The 14,147-nt window shown below is 36.0% G+C and overlaps 1 protein-coding gene and 1 pseudogene across 4 annotated transcripts in view; both read right to left on the bottom strand.

The window, feature by feature from the left end:
* TBL1XR1 (TBL1X/Y related 1) overlaps positions 1 to 14,147 on the bottom strand; it is a 188,412-nt gene that overhangs the window by 51,384 nt on the left and 122,881 nt on the right. The window lies entirely within an intron of this gene.
* Positions 11,880 to 13,042, bottom strand: LOC132424921 (translationally-controlled tumor protein pseudogene; annotated as a pseudogene).

Genomic DNA, 14,147 nt, shown 5'->3' with positions numbered 1-14,147 from the left:
CAGCAGACATACATTTCATAGAGCATTAGCCCTGGACTACAACCATGGTTTATTTGTCAGACATTTTAAGGATGTCTTTTCATGGATGCCTGTAACATTAAGTCCAAAGAGAAGCACAGTAGTGCATTTCCTTAAAACAAACAAAAATTCTACCACTCTTGACATTAGGATAAATGCTGAATTTAAACTATTATTTTTAAAGACCCAATCTTATGAGATAATTTTTACTCATACTATTAAAAAGGAGAAAATATCCTTTTAAAATAATTAGTTCTGTATCTCATTTTTTATGTAAGTTTTTTAAGGGTATCTTTAATAATGAGAATATAATGTCTAGTGAAAAAGTCTATAGTACCCACCCCCACCCAAGAGAAACAAATACAATTTTAAAAAAATAGGTAGACAAGATAGTTTGGGAAGGGAAACTAGCAAGCACTAGCACTGACTTTTACCTTCCAATTTGGGCACATGAGCGTCTTTCAGATAATTTTACTAAGAGTGTACCTGGCAATATGTATATTTTACATAAACGTTGATTTCTTATTTTTTTTAACACAGGCATACCTCGTTTTATTGTCCTGAAGTGTTTTGGGTTTTTTTTTTTTTTACAAACTGAAGGTCTGTGGCAACCCTGCATTGTCAAAATGATGGTATTTATTAGCAATAAAGTATTTTTTAAATTAAGGTATGTATCTGTTAAGACATAATGCTATTATCACACACTTAATGGACTAAGGTATTGTATAAAGGTAAATTTTATATGCACCGGGAAACCAAAAAATTCACGTGACTCGTTTTATTATAGTGGTCTGACCGAACCTGCAGTATCTCTGAAGTATGTAGTTGTAGGCAATTTTTGTGCTGTTAGAATTTTTTCTTTTGGTTGTTGTTGCTTTATTTGTTTTGTTATCAGATTAATGGTCAACAAAGTTGGTGAATCTTAAGAATTTAAAGCATAACTGAGAAGGGATAAACTTCTAAATTGCTTTTCCTTTCCTTTTCCATTGGAATCCAGAGCTCTCGTGTAAATTAAAGATACCATGAGAGACAAATAAGATCTCAGGTATCCTGTATGCTTTTAGACAAATCTTCTGGGCCTGTTTCCTCATCTAGAAAATGAGGAAAGTGAAGCAGACAGTAGTCTCTTTCACTTTTAAACTTCAATGATTTGAGTCAGTACAAGTACACAGAGTATTACATGTAAATCTTGCCGGCTAAGAGAGTACCAGATCACATAGTGATTTTTAATAAAGCATTTTTAAATAGGCTTACAAGTGCATGAGAGGATTTTTAAAACTGTCAGACCTCAGATGGACATCTCCAGGAATTAGGAAAAGGGAAAATAAATGAGTCCACCTCATTAAGAAATATTTAAGAACTTATTATGCATAATGCTTATTAGGACCAGCTATCCTTTATAAATACTGACTTATATAAAAGCATAGGCAAATGGTATATCAAACCAAGTTTTCATTAGCAACTGAGACTTCTAATGTCAATCATTTGATTCAACTGTGATCTATATCAGGGGTTTACAAACTCTGGCCTGTGTGTAAATTCCAACCCATCACCCATTTTTGTTTAGCCCACAATACCTTGTGGTTTTCACAAAACAATGAACTGTTTTTACAGAACATGTGTCGTTGATTTGATGATAGGGAACACTAACTTTGAATCCCAATTAAGCAATTTTAAGAGTCTCAGCAAAGCTCTCTAGACTGAGAAGAGTAAACTAGCATGCATTATGTGATGAGTCAACTTTAAAGTTCAACTGACACTCGCTACAGCTCTCTTTCTTTTTATACCCAAAAAGCCTCTGATGAGCTGCTTCACAGTCCACAAGTGTGGATTTCAACTTCCCAAACACATAAAAAAGTGGTCGTTCACACAGATGTCTTCTAAAATCCCTTTAAAATATAAAACTATATGATTCAAGGATGGACTCAATTAACATGTGTTAAATGACTGAATAAATTATAGTCAAGGTATGCTGACAGGGGAATAAAGAAGGACAAGAAATTAAAACACTAAGGAAACAGAAGACAGGCCATAGTTCTGGTCTATCTTTTTCAACTATTGAGCAGTAATTAGTCATTCCCAGTCAGTCTGGGAAGGAAAAGTCTGGAAATGAAAAGTCAGGTAAGAAAATAAAAATCAAGACCCTAGTCCCCTCCCAGTAGCAAGAAAAGCTCTGAGTTTGTGGGAATGGGAACCAATGTAAGAATGGTAACAGGATTTTCTCAGTTTAAAAACTTACTATTCTGGCTTTGGAACAGAAATGTTACAAGGACCTGTAAGACTGGAATGCAGCTAAAACTTTAAGACAACAGTCACCTGCATGAATGGATACTTGGCTTAAAACTGAGATATCGCTGGCAAAATAAACAGAATAAGGTACCAGGTGTAACAAACTCAAAGAGATGTAAACAAATACTACCTATAACAGTATTTATGAAACAATTTATTGAGTAAGGAATAGATATTCTTTGGTTCCTCAAAAGAAAAAAAGACTAAGTAGATAAAAACTAAGACTACTAAGCCCTAAGTGAATCAAAACAAGTGTCCACGGACTGGTTATACCGATACGTGGTAAATTCTTTGGGAGAGCAGTAGTAAAAATGTGCAGAAGATTGTTCTGGTAGCAGAGATGTATGATTAATATAGATCAGGTGTCCAAGTATGGGAAAAAGATGTAAAGAGATCACATTCATCCCAATGGGCAATACATGCTTGTTCAAATCAAGAGAAGATGACGTAAAACCAAGTTTAAAACTCAGCAGACTGATACACACACACCCCCCACAACACACACACAATCCAGCTATGAGTAAATCTTGAAGACAAAAGGCAAAAGAAAATGGAGTAGAAATTGCTGATATATATGAATTGAGGTAGGCTTCCAAAGTTTTATTGAAAAAGGTGGAGTGAGAAGGGATTCCACCATGAAAACCTCATAGGTCAATTTCACAGGGTAAGAGAAAATAGTAGAACTATCCTGTAAGATTTTCTGTTTAAAAAACAGACAAAAAACACAACAGAGAAACAAATCAAGTACATCACTCCATAACCACATGGGGAGAAGGGTCTCCCGTGTCCATCCTTTGTAAGTACTCTACCTAGTCAGGTTATATAGACTTTATAACTGCAAAGACAGACTTTTAATAGTATCTCATTAAAAGATGCTTCTTTCTGTTTCATAGTACATGTACTTCAACGGCTAACACTATTCAAAGTGCTCAAAACTAAAACCCAGATTCATTATCTTTGTCATGCCCATGACAAAGTTTGATTATTTTATTTAGTACAGAAATGAGGTCTGTAGACCCCTGGGGTCCCAAGATTTTTTAAGGGGTCCTAAAGATCAAAATTATTTTTACAGTAATATAAAATACTGTTATAAAATATGCTTTTTTCATTGAATTTATGTTTACACTGATATTACAAATCAATAGTTGGTAAAACTGCTCACACCTTAGTAGGAATCAAGGCACTAATACCTTACAGTATTAGTAGTCATTATACTATTCACCACCAGGCACTTAAAAAAAAAACTCACAAAAATTCTTCACTGAGAGGTTCCTTGATGAAGGAGGAAAAACACTTTATTAAAATCTTAACCCTGAAATTACACCTTTTCAATATCCTCTGTAACAAAAAGTACACATACAGTATTTCTGTTGCATACTAAAATGATGGTTGTCTCAAAGAAAAGCACTGTGCAAATGTTTGAATTGCAAGCTGAACTAGCTACTTTTTTCATGGAACACCATTTTTACTTCAAACAACTCACAAAGTATGGTTTTTCAGATTGAGAATTTGGCAGACATTTTCTTGCAAATAAACAAAGTGAATCTGTCACTTTTAAGAAAACAACTAACAATATTTGTTGGCAAGAATAAAACTTAAGCTTTTAAGAGATAATTAGGATTTGGAAAATTTATCAGCCACCATGAGCTTGAGAGCTTCCTGATACTACTCCAAAATTTCTGTGATGAGATCAGTGGGGATGTTAATGACTCTGGTTTTTTCTATTGTGTAATGAACATTTGGAAGATTTGTATAACTCAGTGAACAAATATTTTCCCAATGACTAGCATAAGGTTATGCATGAGGAAAACAATCCATTCAAAGTTCAAGAGAGACTAATGGATTTTAATATAACAGAATACAAAATGTTCATTGATACACTTTCAGAACTTGCACTGCACCTAACCCTTAAGAAACTATCCACTTGTTGAGATTTGGTGTAGTAGCGAAGAACATCCAAATTTATTTGAAAAATGAATTTTTATTTTGATTAAAAAAAAATTACATCTATCTATCCTCGAAAGGCCATTAAATTTCCACTGTAACAATGTATCTCAACATGTGAATGCAGAAGCAGATGTGAGAACCCAGATGTCTTCTATTAAACCAGAGATTAAACAGGGACTTCCAAAAATTTAAAACAACGCCACTCTTCTCATGGAAATTTTTTGTCTTGGAAATCATTTTCCGTAAAACATATTATGTGTGTTAACATGTTATAGATAGGTTTGTTACTGTTATGTTAAAATGCATTAGTACTATAAAATTTCACAGTGTTAATTTCTGATGCAGCATATATTGATAGCTATAACCCATTTAAAGAAAATTTTTCTAGAGTCATTAATAAATTAAGAATGTAATGAGGTACTATGTCTAAAATGTTTTAGACCTGCTAGTATAAAAACTGATTCCCTCTTGGCAATATTGGTGCTAATGTTTTCTGGAAAAATTCAAGAGTTTCCCTGGGGAAATAGACCTCTTATGCCACAATATTGTTCATACTATAATATGACCTAAATCATGACTGGTATGGATTTCTGTTATGTTCATATTGGAATTACATTAGGTATCCTGTAAACTTATACCTAATAAACAAAAAAGGTACTTAAAAGCCATAAACATCTTCATGTAAAAGTTCTAGTTTTGATAAAACATATGGAATCTATTAACTAAAATATGGAGGAGTGAAAATCATACATTTTCTGAGACTACACCTATAAGTGAACTTCTTTCCAGATACACCCGCTTGTGTGTAAAGTTCAATAATTTGACTGAAATTCGGTTTCTCTGTCCTTCATTCAACAAACATTTACTGAGTGCTAATATAAGCCTGGCACTGTTCTAGGCCCTGAATGCTGCCATACAGAAATCTATTAATACAAAGAATGATGTTGTACAGAATAGTCTTCACAGCCAAATTCCAGGCTGCATCCCATATTTTTATCAAATTCCTTCACAAAAAGCAGTGAAACGGTGTGGAGGCTGTGGTAAAGGAGCACTGCCCCTGTGACAGTTTCTCCTCCAATGGTGTGGATTCCCGCTATCCTGCATGTCTGCCCAGCCTCACTTCTGTGTTAAGTGGTAGGTTCCAAAGGGCTTCAATCCCTTCCCCAACAACTGAAACATGAAGCTGGTCTCTGTCTTGCAGCCTTTGTTTCCTAAAGAGAATACATTCAACACTGCAAACAATGGCAGCCTTCTTCACCATATACATGGAAACAAATAATGCAGGGCCTTGGCACTACAGAATCAATTAAATCATATACTCCATCTGTTAGCTACATGAGCAATAAAAGGAGACAGCTAGCTGAGCAACAAATCTGCAATTATTTATAGTCAGATTTCCAGGCTATACATGGTACAAATTCCATACCTGCCTCTCTGCACTGTGAGGACACAAAAGAAAGACGCAGAGGAGATGTGGGGAGTGGAGATCCAGGCAACAGAGGCGCATCTGTGTTTAATAATGGCAAGTAACTAATCCACACTCATTTTGCTACTCCTAACCAGATCAATAACTGCCGTGGATATATCAGAAGAAATTCAAGCCTAAGCTAATCGGGTTTCCCTTCTTTTTGATATTGTATATAAGCTATTACCACCCTTTTGCCAGGTAGAGAAACCTAGGCCCAGGCAGAATTGCTGGGTAAACACAGCTGTCCCCAGGATCTCCCATCATCCTTTCCCCAGACTAGTGTCCTTTCCGAGCACTCTAATACTTAGCACTCCAGTACTTAGCACTACTCTACCAATGAAACTCTCTGCCTTGACAACTCCCTCCAGCTTCCCCCTGAGCCCCACCTCTGACCCCCTACAATCTAAAACCAGCTGAGCCCCTGCCCTCCTCAACCGGTAGTTGTACTCTAGGTTTTTTACACTAGGTCCCCAACCAACACAGCCAACAAATACATTTCATCCCTTAAAGTTAGGCAGATGACAACCTTAACAATCTGATGTAACAAAATGTCAGTGAATAATAATGGCTTGATGTCCTGCTTTCCAAGGAACTTATAACAAATGCATAAATTACATTACCTTAACTCAGTGTTTCTCAAATTTGAGTAATACCAAGTACCTTCTATAAGAAAACAAAGTAACACACTAGTCCCAAGAGTTGGTTTGTATATTTTACTGTTACTAACATATAAATATAAATTAAAACACTAGGCATGGTCCTCATCTGAAAGCACTTCCAACTATAAAATGAAAAAAAAAACTACCTATCAATACCAAGGTACTGGGCTTCCCTGGTGGCGCAGTGGTTAAGAATCCGCCTGCCAATACAGGGGACACACATTCAAGCCCTGGGGTTCAGGAAGATCCCACATGCCGCAGAGCAACTAAGCCCGTGCACCACAACTACTGTGCGCCTGCGCTCTAGAGCCCGTGAGCCACAACTACTGAAGCCCGCGCACCTAGAGTCCATGCTCTGCAACTAGAGAAGCCACTGCAATGAGAAGCCTGCGCACTGCAATGAAAGAGCAGTCCCTGCTCGCCGCAACTAGAGAAAGCCCGCGCGCAGCAACAAAGACCCAACTCAGCCAAAATTAAAAAAGAAAATTAAAAAAAAAAAATACCAAGGTACTTTATGTACAATGTCTACTACAGGATTAAAATAAACACAAATGGTCTTACTTTGTTACAAAGTGGCCACCCAGATGATCTAAAATGTGTTATATATATTATTTTATTTTTAGACTACCACATGGACAAAAAAGTTTTTAATTTCTCATGGAGAAATTACTAACCCAGAATATATCTATAGATGTTGGATGTTACTCACTTTGTGATCTAACAACGTGAAAAAAAATGATATAAAGTGGGAGACCTGAAGACAAAAACAAATATTCGAGGAGGTGGATGTTTTCAGGTCCTTCAATTTATCATTCCTAATATAATCTTGTAGGAAATGGTCAATAATGATTTGAATAATTATACTACTTGTATAATTCATGAAATACAAGTCTATTTCAACACAAATTTAAGTTATTTTTTCAATTATTTGCAACTTACGTAACACTAATATAATTCAACCTTCAAAAGCAGATATACATATATGACTTAGAAAAATTTTAAATGTATTTGATGTTTTAATACAAATAGACACCTTAAAACAACTTTATAAATAATTCATCATATATGAAGATGAATATACTCACATGCCTAACCAGCTGGCAAGAACAGAATAGAATACAACATTAAAAAAAAATCATGACAGGCCAAGGCACAAACAAATTTGGTGGGGGGAGGGGGAAGTGTATTACTTAGAGGCTAATCAAAACTAAATGAACACAAAACTGCATGCGCAGAGGGACCTGGGAGAATATCTGACTAAGCTAGAAGGTTTAGCCCCATGGTTCTTCAAACTTTGCTGCACATTAAATCATCTGGGGAACTTTTAAAAAGCCTGCTGTCCATGTAGCATCCCATACTTATTAAACCACAATCTCTGGAGGTGGGAGCCAGATAGCAATATTTTTAAAAGATTTCCAGGTGAATACAGGGCAGAGCGAAGTTTGGGAAGTCCTGTTTACCCAACTGAAAGCACTCTGATATCTTCCCTTGCCTCTTCCAGTTTTGGGTAGTAGCCCCAGCCATTCCTTGACCTGTGGCAACCCAATCCCTGTCTCCATCTTCGCATGGCCATCTTCCCACTGTGTCTGTGTCTTCACATACCACATGCCCTTCTCCTAGGTGCGTGTTCAAATTTCCCTCTTTTTATAAGAACATCAGTCACAGTGGAAAAGGGACCCACCCTAATGACCTCATCTTAATTACATCTGCAAAAATCTTATTTCCAGATAAGGTCACATTCACAAGTACCAGGGGTTACAACTTCAACATATCTTTGAGGGGACATAATTCAACTCATACACTTAAGTTTCAAAACTCCCCTAACAAATCAACTATAAAATTTAGTGGTATGCAGTTAAACAAAGAACTCCAGCTTAGAGAGAACTAACTCAACTATGTTGCACCTTTTCAGAGCTTGAAAGGACAACAGATTTGAAGGTACTTTAAACAGAGCATCCTTCCTCTTTCATCTCATCAGCATCCAACTACTCCATTATTAAACTATAAAGGTTAAAAGAATAAACTACTCTCAAGCTAGTTTCTTCTAGTCTTGACTGCCAAACTTCTATTTTAAGGCACACCTTTAGCAAAGTCCAAAATTCTTTAGCCTGACAATAAAGTCCCTTCTGATATAGTAACCTAAAGGTATAGCTTATATTTCTTCCAATACCCTTACAATCAAGCCAAACTGGACAGCATTGTCAAACTACATCACTGTACTAGTTTCCTAGTGCTGCCATAACAAAGTACCACAGATAAGGTGGCGTACAGCAGAAATTTATTGCCTTACAGTTTTGGAAGTCAGAAGTCCAAACATCAAGGTGTTGGCAGGGCTCCTTCTGAAGGTGCTGAGGAAGGATCTCTCCTAGCTTCCTTGGCTCCTTGGATGTATTACTCTAGCCACCTTGCTATATCTCCCTGTGGCTCTTCACACTGTTTTTCCTGTGTGTCTGTGTCCAAATTTCCTATTTTTATAAGGACAACAGTCATATTGGATTAGAGCCTACTCTAATAACCTCATTTTAACATAATTATCTCTGTAAAGACCCTATTTCCAAATAAGGTTATAGTCTGAGGTACTAGGGATTTGCACTTCAACTAATGAATTTCAGAAGACACAATTCAACCTATAACAGTCATTAAGCAGAGAAAGCCCAGGATTAGTAAACAAAGATGCCATCATTTTACCCCTCCAAAAGTGTAGATGGCAGCTGTAAACGAAGGCTAACAAAAAAGCCTTTACCCCTGACCTTCAGTTATCTCTCTAGCTTGGCTATCAGATAAAATCCCTTTAAAACAAAATTCAGACCAACACTAATTATGTTAACTATGATGGCATCAACATGCATGGAATAATTTAAGTAACTTTATGTCGTCAAATGTATTACTGTTCAGAATTTAATCACTCTTCTCTTTTCCTGCAATAGTTATTCATCCTCACCATAACCCTTGGACCCTGGCTATGTGACATAATTTGGCCAACGGAAACTGAGTAGATGAGCTGTCCAATCACAGCTTTAAGAGGTATTAAAAGTATCTGCCAGGGACTTCCCTGGCAGTTCAGTGGTTAAGACTCTGCCTTCCAATGCAGGAGGTGCGGGTTCGATCCCTGGCTGGGGAGCTAAGATCCCACATGCCTCATGGCCAAAACACCAAAACAGAAACAATATCGTAACAAATTCAATAAAGACTTTAAAAGTGGTCCACATCAAAAAAATCTTAAAAAAAAAAAAAAGTATCTGCCAGTGCTCTTACTGTTTTCTTCTGCCACATGAATGAGCATGTTCTACATGGGGCCTGCTCTGAAAGCCTGGATCCCCAAATGAGAAGACACAGAACAGAGGCACAGCCAACCCACACTATCTACATGCAAAATATTTGGAAAATAAATCTTTATTTTTGTAAACCAGTGAAATTATTTATAATCATAAAGAAAACTAACATACTTTAAAGTAGTATTTTGACTGCATATATCCCTACCTAGAGGATATAACCTAGGGACAAAAAAGAATCACAAAGAAAGTTTAAACTGCTTTCTATAGTCTTATTATAGTAATTCTTTAGCATTACTAATTTGAATATTTTTATAAATATATATAAAACAAATAAGAAATTATGTTAAATCCATTACAAATCAAAATTTTCAGAAAGGAAAAAAATATATACGAATACAGAAGCAGTAAAAATCTTTTCATTTTCTCTTCATGGTATAGTACTGTCTGTACTCCTCAAGCTGGCTACACCTGAAAGATATATAGCAATATGCTAGGGAGGATGAGAAGGCAGAGGATGAATGTGTCACATTATCTCAAGGAACAATTTTTCTTGATAATAAATAAGTTTGGTCGTTTTACTTTTATAAAAATCACTTATCTGATGGAACTGCATACAAAAAATTAAAATTATTTTCATGTTTATAATACAGATGTATTTTCAATAAAATTCACACAACACAAATCAAGCTTTAAAACCCTATAGTAATCTTAAATTTGAATTGAAATATAAGCAGGAATTTGTGATTTATTTCTCTTACTAAATACGCATTTCCTTGTTCCAAAAAGGCCTAGCAGCAATTAATGACAACCTAGTAGTAAAAAGCACTCCATGCTTTCATTGTAGTCTCTAAATAAACACTTCTCATAAAAATAGGAATGCTTTGGAGGAAAGACCAATTTGAGGGCTGAAGCAGAAAACCCGGAACATCTTGCCATGCAAGAAAACAAGGAAACAACCGAAGGCCACGTGTGTCACGTCAAAAGGAGACAGGAACCGCAATGGATTAAAACACCTCAAAAATAGTTCTTAATCCATGAGATTATAAAAATTAAAAATAAACTTCACAGCACTGGTCACCTTGAGAGGGCACCACCAACTCATCAGTCTAAAAACTGACAACTAAAACAACTCAAGCACATACCCTGCTTTTGCTGTGCAAGTTCTATTTCAGTATCCCAATACGTGACAAGGAAGAGTCCTTCTTCACAGAATTCCAGCTAATCAATGCAAAAACAATGATATAATTAAAACAACAATTTTCTATCCCTAAGAAAATAAAGAATCTAGGCAACAATCATTAATGGACACTAAGACCACCAGGGGAGTATCTGATGTGGAACTTTATAATGGATAGATCAGACTAACAACAACTAAATCCACCAATCAACATCAACACCACCGAAAGTGATACAACCAGATGGTGTATGCCCCATGGTGTGAGGCAGAAGGAAGAAAAGACTTCGTGATCAAAGAATTAAAAGTGAATTTAATCATACCTCAACTAGCACTTTACAGAAGTTACAGGACAGTAGAATGTATTAGTAATACCACAATGATGTGATTAGCCAAATCCAGAATGTGGGGAATTTGACAGGACAAATTTTTTTCTACCAACAGGTGGAAGAGACTGAAATTTAGCAACTAAAAGCAGTGTGCAGACCTTGTTTGGATTCTGTTTAAAAGTAACCATCTGAAAATGTCATTTGGAAGGCAAAAGAAAAATTTTAATTCTCTTTACCTCTTCCAGTTTCTCATAAGCCTTTCATCTTTTTCTAGACCACTGTAACATATGAAGCCTAGCCTTTTCTCCACAGTAATGAATGGGAAGGATAAGGAAATCTATAAGGATGAGGGTAGTGAGTGCAGAGACAATACAATGACTTATTTCATACTCAACATGTATCCTAGTTTTCTGATCCTGATTTGAATATGAAATCCTGGGCTTGACTCTTTCTCTGGATAGTAAACAACTCCAGATAAGATGACTTGGTATAAATTCATCTAGACATATTCCAAGGGTTTTCACCAGACGACCAAATTGCTGATCAATTTTCTGCTTCTCAAGTACAGGTATTAGAATAGCCTTTTTCCTTCAATATGATGCAAAGGCATGCTAGGTGCTCAATAGTTAAAAAAAAAAAACTGCACACACACACAAAACAACTGAGCGAGTGAAAGTGCTTTTCTTCTCATTGCTCTCAACCTCATCTCCTTTTTGGAGAAGGAAACACATTTAGGGAAAAGAGAATACTGTCTACACCCAGAGACAACTTCAGAATCAGTTTACTTCAAAAACATCAAGGAATTAGTAGTAAGTTTTCTTACTAGTATAGTAAAACCCCTTGATTACAATCAGATATTTAATCTTTTTCTTTTTAGTTTAAAGCATTTTATTTTTAGACAAACTACATGACGTATTTTTTCTCGAAAGCAATGCCTCAGCTCCAAATAAATCACCGTCAAAACAAACGAAGAGCTCAAGATGACATCAGTCCCATTTCTCTAAGTCCTGGTGTCGTGTGGATGAAAAGGAGCAGCCAGCCAGTTATGATGACAGGTGACAGATCCAAAGTAACTGCCAAATTTGTTAATATTTTCTCATTTCTAGATCATCCTTAAAGAAAATCATATGTGGGGTCACACATCCTCACAATAGTCCAGCAGAGCTACCATGCCATCTAGATTCACGTTTTCACCAATAAAGAACTGACAGTTTTTGAAATTAGCAAGGATGTGTTTGATTTGTTCTGCAGCCCCTGTCATAAAAGGTTTTTTACTCTTTCTGGTCCCTGTCCTCCAAGTTTCCCTTTGGCTGACTTCATGTAATCTTTGATGTACTCCTTGTAGGCTTCTTTTTTGAAGCTGGTTTTCTGCAAGTGATGGTTCATGACAATATCGACACCAGTGATTACTGTGTTCAGTACCTTCACCCTTGGGTCCTTCAGCAGAGGCATTTCCACCAATAAGCGAGTCATCAATGTCACCCTCTGTCCTACTGACCATCATCTCCCTCCACCTCCAGACAGCCTGTCAGCAACCTCCTGGATCTTGTAGATGTCGGAGAACATCTCATCACGGCTCATGAGGTCCCGGTAGATAATCATAATGGGGACTGGTGGAGATGACGGCGGCACTAGCTTAGTAGGAGCCTGGAGCTCAGAGTGAGCACGGTGTGCTTCAGGGGCAGAGGAAAAGTTAATCTTTGTTTTTAATCTCAATTATGTAACTAAAAACTGCTTTTTGGAGCAGAATTTTCTTATACAATTCTCTGAACAAAAGGAAAAAGAAACATTCTTTCAAAAAAATACGACGTTCTGTTTAGGCCACTGATCTCAAAAACACTCAACCTCAATTAAAATACCTATATAGTTATAAAAAGAGTAATTGTTATGATAAAAATGTTACATATAAAATACGTTATAATGAAAATGAATATATAAGTTAGAAACAATGAGCATCTGAACTGTCATATAAATTTTTAAGAATTGTTCCCACAAATCATACCTATTTTCACTCTCCTGAAAGGTTTCTCAGCATTTTATAAGTACTCTACTGACCTAAAAGCCCAAAACATAAATTATAATAAATATAACACAAATCAGGAAAAAAGTACTATTTTCTTTGGGCCTGCTGGTATAAAATAACTGTTAACTGATACAACCTATAATATATAAAATATTAAGAATCATAGGCTTTAGAGCTGAAGGGAACAAGAGATTTTTTTCTCCTCCTGGTTTAGGTTGCCCCTATTAATTAAAACCTCAAAACATTTACATGTAAATATACACTCATTTTCTCCTTAAAAAACTGGTTTAAAAAAACCTAAAATGGATGGCTACAGTACTAGATATGAGCAGTATGCAAAACTGAACCCGTGAAAATAGTGATTGCAAAACAGACATGAGCGCAGAGCATCTGCTATTATCAAAACTTATACAGAGATTTGGGTTTGGAGAGGAAGAGTGGGAAGATGAAACAAAGAAGAATCTCCATCACTTTTCTCAGTTTCTGGTTACTCGATCAGTTATCACAGGGTTATCTAATATAGGAAAGGTTTTCAACCTATTCACAGCCAGTAGGTAAGAGTCTGGAATTATTTTCCTTTCAATTGTTCTGTATTTAAGAAGCATATTGTGCTGAAACTCAAGACTGCCAGAACTGAAAGAATGCTCCTCCTTTCCATTATGTAATGGAAATGGGTTCACCTCTTTTTTCTGTCCCTCCTTATATTAGTGGTAAAGGAAACTTTCAGGGCAATACTTACAACAATAAAAAAGCAGTTAGAGGTAATAGCAGCAAATGAAAACATTCATTACAAAATTAATTTTTTATTTACATAGACCACTACGCTAAAGAAACCATACTGGATCATACAATGTGTGGGATAGGTTAGATATTTCAAACACTGTGGTGACGCAATTAAATACTCTAGGAATGACAGTTTATTCATGTTTATTAAAAAATGCAAGCTAAAAAAATGCAAGCTATGG

Source organism: Delphinus delphis, chromosome 4 (assembly GCF_949987515.2).
Source record: "Delphinus delphis chromosome 4, mDelDel1.2, whole genome shotgun sequence".
Taxonomy (NCBI): Eukaryota; Metazoa; Chordata; class Mammalia; order Artiodactyla; family Delphinidae; genus Delphinus; species Delphinus delphis.
Note: the sequence above shows the minus strand (reverse complement) of the source record. Positions and strands in the feature narration are given on the sequence as shown.